Here is a 17,260-nt window from a genome sequence, read left to right on the forward strand (position 1 = left end):
ATAAATGTCTGGTTAAATGGCTATCTGGTTCTAATAGATATTGATACTGGTGCAGCAATATCGGTATTCGCTGAACCAACTTTTAACAAAATATGATATGAATAGTTTTCTCAAATGTCAGGCCTTCTTTGGACTGTGTTTTGAAGACTTGAATGGCCTAGTTATACAACTACCTCTTTAGGATAAAAAGTTTAAGTTCAGTAGGAGCTGTTGACTTTGGAAGCAACTGATGACCAACTTGTAGTGATTGTAATGAGGTCAGCCATCTGGATATCATAGAACAAGTTCCCTGATTGGGCGGTTAATGTAGTCCATCCCTCCCCCACTCACCTATTGTACTCTATGCTACTTTCTCCTCACCCCCACCCTCCTCTCACTTATCTCTCCACTCTTCAGGCTCTCTGCCCGTATTCCTGATGAGGGGCTTTTGCCCGAAACGTCTATTTTACTGCTCTTCGGATGCTGCCTGAACTGCTGTGCTCTTCCAGCACCACTAATCCAGAATCTGGTTTCCAACATCTGCAGTCATTGTTTTTACCTTGTTAATCTAGTCCAATCAGGAAGCCCGGCTGACATAAACAGGGGACTGTCAAAGATGATGATGCTGTCACATAGACAAGCCCTAGATTTCAGTGGAGTAAAGATACAGTTGTCATCCTGTAAGATGTTGGCACGCTATGATCCTAAGGAAGATTAGAATTAGCTTTATTGTCGCATGAGTGTGATGAAAAGGTTACAAGTCACCACTTATGGCACCACCTTGGTACCCAGGTAGAGATTCACAAATGCAGATTCTTAGGAATAAATTAGAAAAATACAAAATCATAGGAATGAAACAAAAAATATTGGATAAAAAGTTCAGAATTACAGTCCTTCCATCCCAGTTTAACATAGGATACCTCTCTGTATCGCATTGGGGTTGAATTAGCTTATAGATGGCCCAATGGAAAGGAATGCCCAGGACTTTGGCTAATATAGACCTTAAATATGACCATATAGAGAAAGAAGGATTAGTGGTCATGTTTGGAGTCAGGAAGTTCCACCAGTACCTTTTATGGATGAATAATTTGTGATAATCACAGATCACAAACCCCCAAATGATCTGCTTAAAGAAGTCAAGACAGTGCATTGGATAGCTTTGGGCTGAATGAATACTAAATGCTTATAATTACAAGTTGGAACACTGGGAGGATGAATAGCGAATGTCGATCATTGAGCCGCTTCCCATTAGCAGATACACCACTGGTGGTATCACCAATGGAAGAGTCTGTAATGATATTACATTTTCTGGACAAGCTCCCAGTCACAGCTGACAATATTAGACTTTGGACACAGAAAGATCCAGTCCTTTCAAAATGGAAATGACTGGTGGTGATGGGGGTAACCTCTCGTCATTGCAAAACAGCATTAGGAGACACAAGGCTCCACCAAGTGAGGGAGATGGTTTACACAAAGCTTGTTGTAAGAAACACAGAAATGGCCTTGCATTGGTAAGAGGTTTGATTGACATGAGGTCAGGGGCTCGTGATGTATAAAGTTTGGGAAGTGTGACAGTCTTGAACAAGAAGAAGTTGAGCATGTGAAAACCAGAAGTTCACAAACGGTGCGGGAGCAAAACATGCCCTGTCCCTTGGAACAGTTCAAAAGGCTGCTGGAACCCAGAGTTTTTAATGTCCTTCAAGGATTGACAAGTCTGGGAATCGAAGACGGACGTGACAAATGTAGTGCATTGGCGCCTTTGCTACTGGAAGAAGAGAGTAAAATTCTACCAAGGCATTGCTGGTGCAAGAGGTGAGCTCCCATGTATTACATGGTGCCTATATAGGATTCTGACTTTGAGGAATCTGACCTGGTGCTAAAACGCTCTAGGAGGTTCTTCATGAAAAATGACCAGCCTACGTCCTTGTACTCAGAGGGGGAGGACTGTAATGAGGTCAGTCAGTTGGACTTCAGTATGAGTTCTCTGTTTGGGGCTGTTAATCTGGCTGACATAAAAAGGGAGTGTCAGAGATTCCGCTGTTCTGATAGCTGACTCTGAAGAGGCAGTACTAAAGTCAAGGACTATTCATGTGTAAATAAAGGGTGTCTTGGTGACGGGATACCAGCCTCTGTGGAGTTATTTCACAGACAGGCTCATTATGATGATTAGAATTGCTGTGACATAAACCTGTGGTGTATGCTAAAAAGCTACTTTGTTGATATAGATACATAACCTTAATTTTCTTTTCTGATTTCTTTTCCTCTTCTCCTTTGAAAGCATTGCACCCTGCAGATGTATGGTACTGCAAACCAGGAGACTGTATTGACATACCTTATATGGGTGAGGCATTACTGCAGAACCCATCCTGCTCTCCTCAGTTATCCATCCAGCTCGTTTCTGTGAGGATAGTGATCAGGAGTAAGAAACCAGGCTGGTTTCCTCTTCTTTAACTTAGCCATATGATAGATTATGACTGAGATTGACTGGCTCAGCATGGCAATATATCCTCAAGCTCCTTAACAAGGTGAATCTAATCAACTCAGTTCATTGCACCAGCTTCTTTTTCCTTCAAGCATATATTTGTAGATGACGATGAGATAGTGACTTTTATTATGTGTTAGACCAGCATGCTGAGTTGTCAGATTACTAACACAGTTGTGCTTGCTTGGAATATGGAGTATAGCATCTCTTTTATAGTAGTTTATTAATGGTATCTTTGCAGACTGATCTTCACAGGAATGTGAGATGGAGTGATGTTGCTGGAATGATCCCCACCTCATTTGTTTAGCCAGCTGTGGGAGTTAGGACCTCATTTCTGTGGAAAGTGATTCTGTTTCTTATTCGTACTTTTACTTGACTCCTACTATTGGAGAAGGTCCATACCTCCATGCAGGAGAATTAGAATTAGATTTTATTGTCACGTGTACTCTCATGAGTATAGTGAAAAGTTTATAAAGTCACAACTTAAGGCACCATCTTAGGTACAAAGCTACCTAGGTACAGGATCTTAGGAATAAAATTAGAAAAATAAATAAAAGGTTCAAGCATTACAGTTGTTCAAGCAGACCTCACTGGGCCTTGCCTTCAATCTGCGCAGGGGCCTCACGTCTAGTCCGTATCAAACTTAACTTTACACTGTATAACAACTTTACACTGCATACACTCCAGGCACCAACCTTCAGCGTAGGTTCAGGCTTTGAACCTACTGAAGGCAGGAGTCCTTGATGCCACCGCTGCTGATGACTCTTCAACGATGCTTCAGTTTCCCCGCAACATTAGAAGATGAAAGGAAAGAGAAACAAAAAGACAGAAATGGAAGTCATTCGGTACTCATTTCCCTACTTTAATTTACTGTTTGCCTTGATAAATTATACTTAGAAGTCAATACGTTACATTCCTTGCTGTGATGTAGTGCACACACCCCTCCTCCACCCATTTTTACACACCTATCTTTCACAATTAAAAAGTTGCTTTTTGCGGAAGTAGAGTTGAGAGCTCAAGTGAGATTTTGGAGCTGTCAGCTGATATTTATTTTCCAAAGGGCAGTCAGAAATAGAGATTGCAGGATTCCAATGAAGCAGCGGCATGCTAGGACATCAGACAGCATTCTGTAAGTTAAACCAAACAAGATATGACCATGATTAGGACATTCAGTGTTTGAAACCTGTTTCTGCTATAGGTTTAGTTATGGCTGATCTGTACTTCAACTTTTTTATATCCCTTTAGATTACATTAGATTCCCTACAGTGTGGAAACAGGCCCTTCGGACCAACCACTCCAAACGGACCCTCCAAAGAGTAACCCACCCAGACCCATTTCCCTCTGACTAATGCACCTAACACTATGGGCAATTTGACATGGCCAGTTCACCTGACCTGCTCATCTTTGGACTGTGGGAGGAAACTGGAGCACCCAGAGGAAACCCATGCAGACACAGGGAGAATGTGTACATTCCACACAGACAATTGCCGGAGACTGGAATTGAATCTGGGACCCTGGTGCTGTGAGGCAGCAGTGTTAACCACTAGGGGCGGCACGGTCGTTCAGTGGTTAACACTGCTGCCTCACAGCGCCAGGGACCAGGGTTTCATTCCTTAATATCCAAACACCACAAAGATCTATCTGGAGAGAAATATTGGGAATCCTGGAAATCTTAAAAGCTGAGAACACTGGTGATACCGAGCAAACCTGAAAGCATTTATAGAGAGAAACCGAGTTAATGTTTCATATCTGTGAAATTTGGTCAGTTTGGATTACAATATTAAAATTTTCATTTCACTTAATCCTCGTAACGTTTTACAGGAGAGGGAATTAAATTCCAGTACCATTCCTCTACAAGGAAGAAAATCTGCCCGGCATTCACTCCTGCATATCCTTGACGTAATTTTTAAGCTTATTCTCCTGTTCGCTGAGCTGGGAATTTATATTGCAGACGTTTCGTCCCCTGTCTAGGTGACATCTCCTCAGTGCTTGGGAGCCTCCTGTGAAGCGCTTCTGTGATCATTCCTCCGGCATTTGTAGCGGTTTGAATCTGTCGCTTCTGGTTGTCAGTTCCAGCTGTCCGTTGCAGTGGCTGGTATATTGGGTCCAGGTCGATGTGCAAATTGATTGAATCAATAAGCACATCGACCTGGACCCAATATACTGGCCACTGCAACGGACAGCTGGAACTGACAACCGGAAGCGGCAGATTCAAACCACTACAAATGCCGGAGGAAAGATCATAGAAGCGCTTCACAGGAGGCTCCCAAGCACTGAGGATTTCTGCTAGACAGAGGAAGAAACGTCTGCAACACAAATTCCCAGCTCGACGAACAGAACCACAACAACGAGCACCCGAGCTACAAATCTTTTCACAAACTTTGAAGGTTATTCTCCATTGTTCTAGATTCTCCTAGCAATGGACAAAGCTTTTTTGTATCTGCTATATTGAATTCCTTTACGATATGACTCAATTGGGAAGTAAAAATTGCTAATTGAGCGCTACTACTTCACAAGCCATCTTAAATGCATAACTATGCAATTAAACCACCAAGATGATCAATTTGCCTTATTTGAGCACAAAGGTGATTCACATACGAGGTTTCATTATGAACATGAAAATAATTCTATTTATTGTAAACAAACATTTTCTTTAACAAATGGCAAAAGAATTACTTCATTACTACTGTATTATGTAAACTATACTACTTTACAACCTGTACAAACCCATTCAATAAGACAGACGAAATAGGTGATTTGACAAATTTAATGGATGGAAAATTTAGACAGGAATCTATACATCAAAAGTCCAGACCATAAGGGTGGAGAATTATTTCTCAGTTCTCTTGCTTTTCGCATTGATGACATGATGTTGTTTGTGGAGTGTTACTTAATCTTCACTGAGATCTTTTCCTGAGTTAGAATTCTTTCTTTTAAGTCTCTGGGTTTCTTTTCTCACTCACAGAGAAAGGAGAGACAGAGAGCGAGGTTCACATCACTGCACTCGCAGCACTGCAACAATCCAAAGATTGTTGCTTGGTAGTTTTTCCATAACACAAAGACTGCTAGCCTCACCTCACTGCTGCAAAAATCAATATTGTGTTCTATAGCTAAAATGTGTACCAGGTGATTCCTCTTGATCTTCATGTTGCAGAAAGAAGAAAACTTTTGCTTATCCAATACTGCATGTTGGATAAGACATCTGATAATTTAGCAACAATGGAGGAGTCAAGAGATGTGATAGTGTGGTGGAACTGGGCTTTATCAGTGTTCTTGTGGAAACATACTGTGCTGTCACTAAGGGGAAGCATTTTGGTGAGGAGTAGGACAAGGCAAAGCATAATCTTTGGGGAACAGCAGAAGTAATGTTATGGGAGGTGAAAGAGAAGCCGTTGATGGTGATATTGAGCAAATGAGAATGGAACCTGAGCAGTGCAGTCCCATCCAGGTAAACAACTGTGGAGAGGTGTGGCAGGAGGATGTGTTGTTAAATGTGGCAGATGTGGTTTTACAAGAATGGAGAGGGGATTCTTTTTCTCACAGTCACTAACAATTCTGACACTGAACTGTTTTGAGCAGAAATCTGTTTGGAGAGAGTCATGGAGTTCAAGGAAAGGCAGGCACAAGTTAATGCGATGACAGCACCTTTAAGAAAGGAAGGTTCAATATTTGTAGGTATGATGGGATCAGGGATTTTTTTTATCTAAAGAGAATTGATGACAGCACATCTAGAGAAGAGAGGACTGGTACTTGAGAGTTGAAAAAAATTATCCTGACTTTTTCTTTCTGGGTCCAAAGTGTCAATCTCCATTTGCCAAAAATGTGATTACTCACCTGAGTCTTATTTATATAAAAAATGCTCTTTTATTCAGTTGCAGGACGTGGGCTTCACCGGCCAGGCCAGCACTTATTGCCATTCCAAAATGATCAAAGGTCAATTAAGAGTCAGCCACATTGCTGTGTGTCTGGAGTCACCTGTTGGTCAGTAATTGAAAGTCGTTTCATGATAATCATTGGACCTTTAATTCCAGATTTTTCCTGAATTCAAATTCCACCTGTAAGAACAGAAATTGCTGGAGCAACTCAGGTTTGGCAACTTCTACGAGAAAGCAGAGTCAGCATTTCAGACCTAGTGACCCTTCCAGAATCACTGGACCTGAAATGTTGACTCTGCTTTATCTCCACAGATGCTGCCAGATCTGCTGAGTTTCTCCAGCAATCTCTATTTTTGTTTCAGGTATCCGACATCCACCGTACTTTGTTTTTTATTTTCCACAGAAAGTCTGTAGATCAAATGTCTACTGATAGTATCACTGGGCCTTTACCTCCCCCGTCAGTGTTCCTTTTCCCATTTACACATCATTGTGTGCTGTTACCTGAATGATGTCAGGAGGGCATTAGGTCCAGATGAGTTTTATCAATAGATAAATATGCCAGTGCTGATATTGATGACCCTATGTAATGTAGCAGCCTGGTTTCAACTCGGTCAGAACATAATATGTTATTGACCAGTTGATCTTCCAATAACCTTTTGATGAGAGGGGGTGTGCTTTGCCTACCTTTTTAATCTGACCTTAGCAACATGCCAAACTTTGACTTCCTAGTTCTAGTTGCAGTGGAAAACAAGGCAAATCCATAAGTGGAAGTGTCATATTTTATGTAGCAGTCTATCAAATGATTTGGAATGAGTTGTTGGACATTGAGTAAGCTGCCTTCAATCGACAGAACTGATCAAAACTGCTATTGTCATTTATTAATTTGGAACCTAACTCCTACTCGTTGACTACAGTTCCGCCTTCAATACAATAATCCCCTCCAGACTGATCTCATAGCTTCGAGACCTAGGTCTTGGATCTGCCCACTGCAACGGGGTCCTCAGCTTCCTGACCCATAGACCAGTGAAGATAGACAACTATACCTCCTGCACAATAACTCTCAACATTGGAGCCCACCAAGGATGCATTCTCACCCCCTACTGTACTCCCTGTGCACCCACAACTGTGCAGCCAAATCCCAAACGAATGCCATCTGCAAGTTTGCTGACAGTACTACCGTGGTACTGAAATCAAATGGAAGGATATCAAACAACGATGAGTCAGAATACAGGAAGGAGGTAGAGAGCTTGGTGTCGTGGTGCAATGATAACAACCTCTGTCTCACTGTCAGCAAAACAAAAGAACTGATCATTCTTTTCAGAAAGAAAGGAGGAGAACACACACCCTTCTAAATGAATGGAGTGGAGGATGAGAGGGTTGAGAGTGTCCAATGAGTGACGGTAATTGGCAGCCTGTCCTGGACTTCACATGTAGATGTGACGGTCAAGAAGGCACAACAACCCCTCCTCTTCCTCAGGTGGATCAGGAAATTTGGCATGTCCATAAAGATCCTCACCAAACCTTTACAAAAATACCATAGAAAGCACAGTATCCAAGTGCACAATGGTCTGCTGTGGCAATTGCTTCGCCCAGGACCATGAGAAACTACAAAAGGTTGTGTGCACAGTCCAGACCAACACGGAAGCCATCCTTCCATCCATGGACTCCATTTACCCTTCTTGATGCCATCAAAGACCTCTCCCAACTGCTAATACTGTCCTACAACTCTTCTGTCAGGCAGATTTTGGATGAGCAGAGGGATCTTGGTGTCCATGTACACAGATCTCTGAAAGTTGCCACCCAGGTAAATAGTGCTGTGAGGAAGGCATATGGAGTACTGGGCTTTATTGGCAGAGGAATTGAGTTCCGGAGTCCTGAGGTCATGTTGCAGTTGTATAAGACTCTGGTGCGGCCTCATCTGGAGTATTGTGTGCAGTTTTGGTCGCCATACTATAGGAAGGATGTGGAAGCTTTAGAACGAGTGCAGAGGAGGTTTACCAGGATGTTGCCTGGAATGGTAGGAAAATCTTATGAGGAAAGGCTGAGGCACTTGGGGCTGTTCTCATTGGAGAAGAGAAGGTTTAGGGGAGATCTGATAGAAGTGTATAAGATGATTAGGGGTTTAGATAGGGTAGATACTAAGAACCTTTTACAGCTAATGGAGTCAGGTGTTACTAGGGGACATAGCTTTAAATTAAGGGGTGGTAGGTATAGGACAGATGTTAGGGGTAGATTCTTCACACAGCGGGTTGTGAGTTCATGGAATGCCCTGCCCGTATCAGTGGTGAACTCTCCTTCTTTATGGTCATTTAAGCGGGCATTGGATAGGCATTTGGAAGTTATTGGGCTAGTATAGGTTAGGTAGGATTCGGTCGGCGCAACATCGAGGGCCGAAGGGCCTGTACTGCGCTGTATCCTTCTATGTTCTATGTTCTATGTAGATGATACAGAAGTTTGGACCAAAAGGTTCAAGAATAGCTTCTTCCCTGCTGTTATTAGACTGATGAATGAACTCTCTTACTTCAAATAATGTTGATCTTTCTTTGCGTACTTCCAGTGCAGTAACCTGTATGCTTCATTCTGTGATCTGTTTGTCCTTGCTTTCTGTGATCTGCCTGTCCTGCATGCAAACAGAGTTTTTCACTGTACTTAAGTACATGTGGCAACAATAAATCAAATCAAATTGAATAATCCAATCATGGTTGATATGCGCCTCACCCTCATTTTCCTGCTTTTTCTCCATATCCCTTTACACCATGACCAATTAAAACTCTGTCTAACTCCTCAAGTTTACTCACTGTCCGAGGATCCACCGCACTTTGGAGTAGTGAATTCCACAGATTCACAACCCTTTGGGAGAAGGAGTTTCTCAATTCTGTTTTAAATTTGCTACCCCTTATCCTATCACCTCCCATCCTAAAAAGTTCCACAACTTTTCTATCCTTGTATCCAAGTTGTTAATGTAAATTGTAAATAGCTGGGGTCCAATGATTGAACCCTGTGGCATCCCATTAGTTACATCTTGCCATCCAGAAAAAAAAACATTTATCCTAACTCTGTCTTCGTCCATCAGCCAGTCATCTATCTAGATTAATAAATTATCCCTCATCCCATATGATTCAACCTTGTGAATTAACCCATTTGTGCGGCACATTATGCACCTGATATTGCTTCCTTGATAACTGATTCTAACACTTTTCCAACAATAGATGTTAAACCAACTGTAATTTCCCACATTTTGCCCCCCTCCTTTTTGTATAAGCACATTATATTAGCCATTTTCCAATTCACTACAATCTTTTCTGTGTCCAGGGAATTTTGGAATATTGTAACCAATGGATCTACTATCTCTGCTGCCACTTCCTTTAATACCCTAGGATGTAGGCCATCAGGCTTGGGGACTTGTCTGTCCTCACTCCTAATCGTAGCTCAGGTTGAGGTTCTGGATGTAAGTTTGCTCGCTGAGCTGGAAGGTTTGTTTTTCAGATGTTTCGTCACTGATGAAGCACTGGTGGTATGGCCTACTTATTATTTATGTTTGTGTTTCCTTGGGTTAGTGATGTAATTTTCCATGTGATGTCATTTCCTGTTCTTTTTCTCAGGGGTGGTAAATGGAATCCAAGACAATGTGTTTATTGATAGAGTTCCAGTTGGAGTGCCGTGCTTATAGGAATCCTCACACGTATCTCTGTTTGGCTTGTCCTAGGATGGATGTGTTGTCCCAGTTAAAGTGGTGTCCTTCCTCATCTGTATGTAAAGATACTAGTGAGAGTGGGTCATGTCTTTTGTGGCTAGTTGATGTTCATGTATCCTGGTGGCTACTTTTCTGCCTGTTTGTCCAACATAGTGTTTGTTATGTTTCTTGCAAGGTACTTTGTAATCCAGTTGCTCCTAATAGTTTGCCTGTTCTAACAGGAATGGTATTATTGCCCTCATCCGTGAAAACTGAGGCAAAGTATTAATTCAACTTCTCTGCCATCTGTGTTCCCCATTATGAACTCACCGGTTTCAACTGTCGAGGGATCAACATTCACCTGTTTTTTGCTAGTATTCTTTCATAATTTACCTTGGCTGTTTTTAATAATTTTTTTTAGTATCCCTTTGTTTATGTTTGAAAGAGACCACCGTCACAGACTTTATCAACAAGTGTGTGAAGGACTGCATACCGAGGAAGTCAATCCAGGTGTTCCCCAACAGGAAACCCTGGATGAATCAGTACGTCCATAACCTGCTAAAAATCAGGCGTGAGGCCTTCAGATCAGGGGACCCACTCAAAAATAAGGAATCCAAGTATGACCTGACAGTCAAGGACCAATGCCGATCCAAACTAAAGACCTGGACAGACACCCGGCGACTATGACAAGAACTGAATGTCATCACAGGTTCTAAAAAGAGACAGTACAAGATAGCAAATGATGACACATCACTCCTAGGTTGGCTCAACACCTTCTATGCTCGCTTTGAGCAGAATTTCAGCGGATAGGTAATACCTATTCCGACAAATCTTGACGAACCTATTCCAACACTCACTGCGTCGAGGTCAGATCAGTTTCCCTTTGTGTGAATCCAAGGAAAGCGATGAGACCAGACGGAGTTCCAGGCCGTGCACTCAGGGCATGCACAGATCAACTGGCAGAGGTCTTCTCGGACATCTTCATCTCTCCCTGCAGCAGGCCACTTTCCCTGCCTGTTTCAAAAGGGCAAACATCATCCCTGTGCCGAAGAAGGCTCATACAGCATGTCTCATTGACTCCCGCCCAGTGGCCCTAACTTCGAAAGGCTAGTCATGGCATCTCTGAAGAAGGGCTTTTGCCCAAAATGTTGAGTTTACTGCTCCTCGGATGCTACCTGAACTGCTGTGCTCTTCCAGCACCACTAATCCAGAATCTGGTTTCCAGCATCTGCAGTCATTGTTTTTACCTATGGCATTAGTCAACTCCAGTCTCCCCACTACTGTTGACCCACTCCAATTGCCTATTGGACCAACAGATCACACTCCTCCCGAAAACACCTTGATACCAAGAACAGCTACATCAGAATCCTACTCATTGACTACAGTTCAGCCTTCAACACTGTTATCCCCTCGAGCCTGATTACTAAACTTAGTGATCTTGGACTAAGCCCCACACTCTGCAACTGGATCCTCAGTTTCCTGTCCCACAGGCCACAATCGGTGAAGATTAGGGACAATATTTCATCATCATTAACACTCAACACCGGAACCCCCCACGGGTGCATACTCGGCCCCCTTTGGTACTCACTGTGTGCCAATGACTGCATCGCCAAATGTCAGACTAATGCCATTTACAAGTTCGCTGATGACTCCACCATAGTCGGTCAAATCTCAGATGGCGACAAAACAAACTACAGATGGGAGGTGGAAGACCTGGAAAAATGGTGTACTGAGAACAACCTAGCTCTCAATGCCGGCAAAACCAAGGAACTATTATTGACCTTCAGCGGGAAGTTACTCATGCCCCCCTACACATTAACAGCACAGAGGTGGAACGAGTGGAGAGTGTCAAGCTTCTGGGATTGGTCATCCACAACTTTCTTGGACTCTTCATGTGGGCACACTGGTTACAAAGGCCCAAAGGTTCGCTATTGAGAGCATTCTGTCTGGATGTATCACTGCCTGGTAGGGCAACTGTATCATTTAAGATCGGAGACAGTTACAGAGAGTGGTGAACTTGGTCCGGACAATCACAAAGGCCAACCTCCCATCTATAGAATCCATCCACCAGACCTGTTGTCAAGGAAAGGCTGCCAGCATTCTCAAACATCCATCCCACCCTGATAATGCTTTTCTACAAACTCTGCCATCAGGGAGAAGGTACAGAAGCCTGAACACATGCACCAGACGGTTTCAAAACAGTTTCTACCTTACTGTTTTTAGAATACTGAATGGACTGACAAACTCTTAACGTTTGCCTGTACCTGTGTTTTTCTTTTTGCTACTGTTTACCTATTATTTACTTATCTATGCTTCTTAACTGTGTGATCTGCCTGTATTGCTTACAAGACAAAGCTTTTTACTGTGCCCTGGTACACGTAACATTAAATTCAATTCAGTTCAAGTTTCCAATCTTCCAGCCTGCCAGTGGCCTTTTTATTTTGGTTTAGTCATGGATTTTTTTTTACCCCCCCCTTACCACCTTTCTTTCTCCAGGCAACTCTGTACCCCTCCTTAATGCATTCAGATGTCTACATCTCAGACTTGGAATTAACTCGTTTACACTAACTCTTACACGCAATCATGGGATGCCATATGTCCCGTCTTTCTTCTCTATGCTTGTTTCATATGTTTATTTAAGCCTTTTATTAAAATTGTGTTACTCATAGGACATAGAACGTTACGGCGCATTACAGGCCCTTCAGCCTCGATTTGTGAATATATATATCACCCCACAATTTAAAGCTATGTCCCCTCGTGCTAGCCATCACCATATGAGGAAAAAGGCTCTCACTGTCCACCCCACCTAATCCTTTGATCATCTTGTACGCCTCTATTAAGTTACCTCTTAATCTTCTTCTCTCTAATGAAAACAGCCTCCAGTCCCTCAACCTTTCCTCAAAATTTTCCCTCCATACCAGGCAACATCCTGGTATATCTCCTCTGCACCCTTTTCAATGCTTCCACATCCTTCCTATAATGCTGTGACCAGAACTGTACGCAATATTCCAAGTGCGGTCACACCAGAGTTTTGTTCGGCTGCAGCATGACCTCATGGCTTTGAAACTCAATCCTTCTCCCAATAAAAGCTAACACACCGAATGCCTTCTTAACAACCCTATCAACGTGGGTGTCAACTTTCAGGGGTCTATGTACATCGACACTGAGATTTCTCTGCACAAGCACACTACCGAGAATTTTACCATTGTCTTTATTCCTGTTACTCCTTCCAAAATGAATCACCTCACGCTTTTCCGCATTAAACTCCATTTGCCACTTCTCAGCCCAGCTCTGCAGCTTATCTATGTCCCTCAGGGGCAACATCTTTCCATACTGTCCACAGCTCCACTGACTTTAGTGTCATATGCAAATTTATTAACCAATCCATCGATGCCTTCATCCAGGTCATTTATGAAATTGACAAACAGCAGTAGCCCCAGGTACCCCACTAGTAACTGAACTCCAGGATGAACATTTCCATTAACTAATTAGTTAATCTAATTTAGTTTGTTGGTTTAATAGCTTCCCAATTCTTGAATTGAACCAGGTTTAAAGATCAGAAAGAGGAAACATCTAGCTGCTTTCCTGTCATACTCCTTGATGATGTTTTATCTCCACTCCTCCTTTTATCACCCTTGGTCGCCGGATGCTTTCTTGCTGTGTTCTCTGAATTCCAATGCTATTTACAGTGTTCTGCTGATCCTAGTGCTATACATTTTTTCTCTCTCATTTTGTTCTCTGGCTGCCCTAGGTAGTGGTCACTCTCTTGCTGTACTCTCCTTTGGTGGTCCTGCTCTTGCTATGTTATCATAAGCCCACTTTTCCTTTTTGTTTCCCCTTCTCGTTGTGCTGCGGTTTCTGGTTGTGTTCTTGCTATGTTCTTGGGCGGCCTCTGTTAATCACTGGTATGGCTTATTTTTAATTAAATTATTATATTTGCTGTTTCCTGCATTTATTTTAAATCATTTCATTTCAAGCATTTCTTATTCTTTATTGATTTGCAGTCCTATTACTTGGCTGGACCACTGGAGTGCATGCTGAATTCTGGACATGCAGTGCTAGGAGCTTAACATATGCTAGACTCTTACATCAGCTGGTGTAAAGGGTTGGATGGAGCCTCTGTTAAAATTAGCTGGGTTATTTTGTGATTTTACAGGGAAGTATGTAAAAGATTGCTTATTAAAAGGTTTGAATAAGAGTCAGTGGGGAGATAAACCAAAGTGGTAAAGTTAAATTTAGTATGAAGAAATATGGCATAGCTATTCTTACACTGTAGCAATTAGTACCAATTCTTTGAGAAAATCTAGGACACCTATCATTAAACTTTGACGTTAATATCAGGAGGTATGGTCCACTTACCTAACCATATTTGGAAATTTCTAACATTAACCCTTAGAATGCCTGCTGCTTTGTGGTACTTTGTACCCTTGGTCTTTGTAATAATTGCAGACCATCTGTGCCAGTAATTATTGTGATTAACCAGTGCCACCCATTATTGTAATTGGAGAACTGAAGTGTTATAATTGACTCTTCTCATTAGTAAAATATTAGTGTAATGTATATTACGAAAATCTGCAGACTGTTAACATCTGTGTGACTTGGTTTTTGTTCCCAATCTGTTGATAATTCTTCCTCAAAAGTTCCTGAATGCTCAGACATTAAAAGCTTTCAAGAAGGAGATTGATAGATTTTTGTTGGGTGAGAGTAATGCAGGGGTTGGAGCAAAGTTTGGAAGGTGGAGATTGGTGCAGATCCATTAGAAGTTAAACAGGGTCAAACAGCTGAATGATTGTCTCTTGTTCCTATGCAACATCAACCACAGTGCAAAGCGCATGTTGTGGATTTGGGAGGTGGATAGTCTTTCATACTGATATTTGTGGGCTGAATTAGGCAGCAAAAGACTGTCAGAGATTTACAAGAGTTTGACTATAAATCTGTAGTTCAGCACAAACATCAGCCTTGCCCTTTCCAAATCCAAATTTCAGTGGGGTCTGTTGAACAGTACTCACTAGTTAGACTATATATTTAGTAGCGAAACATTTCTTGAGTAAATATTTTAGTAAATTTCATCGGAAAGCACTGAAATCTCCAATTGCCCAGCAATTATTGATTCCTAATTAAACCTCCATTAGACCCCTTACACTCCAGAGACCCTGCTAGACTCTAGACCTGTGTTTATGGGTTAAATGATGCTTCTCGGGTGTGGTATTTTTAAATAAGTATAATTTTGTAAACAACCGATTGCTGATTTTCTATTGGCATTATATTGGAAAAGGTTTGAGCATGTTTATGATGCTTTTCTGTGGGGATCATATAAACAACTTTGAAGAAGAGATATACAATTGAACTAGAAAAGAATTTAAAATTGGCAGTCAAGCTTCTGCATCTTTTAAATATGTGTGCTTAGAAATTAAGCAGGGTGAAACAAATGCAGTTGTATACCAAGGGCCTTAATTGAAAAAGATCAATTCTAACGCAATTTGCTGTACAGGTATGGACAGAAAGATGGGGTCATTATGAAGGATGAACTGGAATAACTGAGTAGTCTTGTCAGTAACACAGCCCAGATGCAACTTTTTATGTGCTGAAACTTAATCAGTTCTTGAAAAATAAAAGTGGGAGACATCTTGAGAGTGAATACATGTTTAGATAAAAATGATAATAAAGTATTCTGAGGTTCTCAGTTTTGGGTAATTTCAATTATATGACAGTTAACATCTTCAGTGATACAAATCTTGGTTATGGATTTTCCAGTGTAGGAGGATTTGTGACATACCTTATAGGAGATGGAAACATATATCTCTTTGCATTGGAGGCAAATAAAGGAACAGTGGTGAAGAGCACAATAGTTATAGAAACTTGCTGGTGCTGTTGACAAGTGTTCTATTTGGCTAAGATCAAAGGAAGAATGCTGTGTGTAAAATGGACTGAAAGAGCAGTGCCAGTAGAATGTTACAAAGGTAATCAGTCTTTCTGGGATAATGCTCATCTACAAGACATGTAGGTGAAGAAACACTTGGGTTCTTGTAATCAGTTTAAAGCAGGTACTGCATAGGAAAGAAATCTTTAGTCTTAGATCACTCGGTACCAATCATCAACTGTCAGATTGTTTCACTAAGAGGAATACCTCCACAGAAAAAGTGTTGCAGACAGGTTATCCTGTTTTCACGCTGTAACGTGATCGATGAATAGGGGACGCTGTTTCTAAAGTGCAAACTTTTAAAACGTGTGTTGGCTGTAATATGATTACAGCGCCAATACTTCAATAGCTGTTTCCAAAGCTATTGTTACGTGAGGTTGTATATAAATGTGAACATTGCATCATAGGAGAACTGCCTGTACTCATGTAAGAAGAATGTCTCACTATGTGATAGTGAAAATCTGAGTTTTTAATGTATGTATTTATCCTTGCATAATTTTGTTTTCTTAAAAGAAATGCAGTCTTTCAGAGTTAGAAATGCAGGTCCCTTTAAGTCTCCAACAGAACAACTCCAGAAGTCTTTGTGTGAGAGAGTGATACTGATTGGATTTTGTATTAAAGGCTCTTGTGGTGCAATGGTACTGTTCCTACCTCTTGTTCAAGTCTTGCCTGCTCTGGAAGCATATGATAATATGTTTGAGAAGATTTGTAGTACAGGTTAAGTTTCTGGATATACGTTTGCTTGCTGAGCTGGAAGGTTCATTTTCAAATGTTTTGTCACCATACTAGGTAACATCATCAATGAGCCTCTGGATGAAGTGCTGTGGTATGACCTGCTTTCTATTTATGTGTTTGAGTTTCCTTGGGTTGGTGATGTCTTTTCCTGCGGTGATGTCATTTCCTGTTCTTTTTCTCAGGGGGTGGTAAGTGGGATCCAAATCAATGTGTTTGTTGATGAAGTTCTGATTGGAATGCCATGCTTCTAGGAATTCACGTGCATGTCTCTGTTTGGCTTGTCCTAGGATGGATATATTGTCCCAGTCGAAGTAGTGTCCTTCCTCATCTGTATGTAAAAATACTAATGAGAGTGGGTCATGTCTTTTTGTGGCTAGTTGATATCATTGTATCCTGGTGACCAGTTTTCTGCCTGTTTGTCCAATATAGTGTTTGTTATGGTTCCTGCAAGGTATTTTGTAAATGACATGAGTTTTGCTAGTTGTCTGTATTGGGTCTTTGAAGTTTATTCACTGCGGTTTTAGCGTGTTGGTGGATTTGAGGGTACCATGATGCCAAGCAGTCTGGCAGTCATTTTGAAGATGTTTTTGATGTAG

The 17,260-nt window shown here is 41.5% G+C and overlaps 1 protein-coding gene across 1 annotated transcript in view; it reads left to right on the forward strand.

The window, feature by feature from the left end:
• The window catches only part of cacna2d2a (calcium channel, voltage-dependent, alpha 2/delta subunit 2a), an 871,148-nt gene that overhangs the window by 15,701 nt on the left and 838,187 nt on the right, over positions 1-17,260 (forward strand). The window lies entirely within an intron of this gene.

The sequence above is a fragment of the Hemiscyllium ocellatum genome, chromosome 14, assembly GCF_020745735.1.
Source record: "Hemiscyllium ocellatum isolate sHemOce1 chromosome 14, sHemOce1.pat.X.cur, whole genome shotgun sequence".
In the NCBI taxonomy this organism is placed as follows: Eukaryota; Metazoa; Chordata; class Chondrichthyes; order Orectolobiformes; family Hemiscylliidae; genus Hemiscyllium; species Hemiscyllium ocellatum.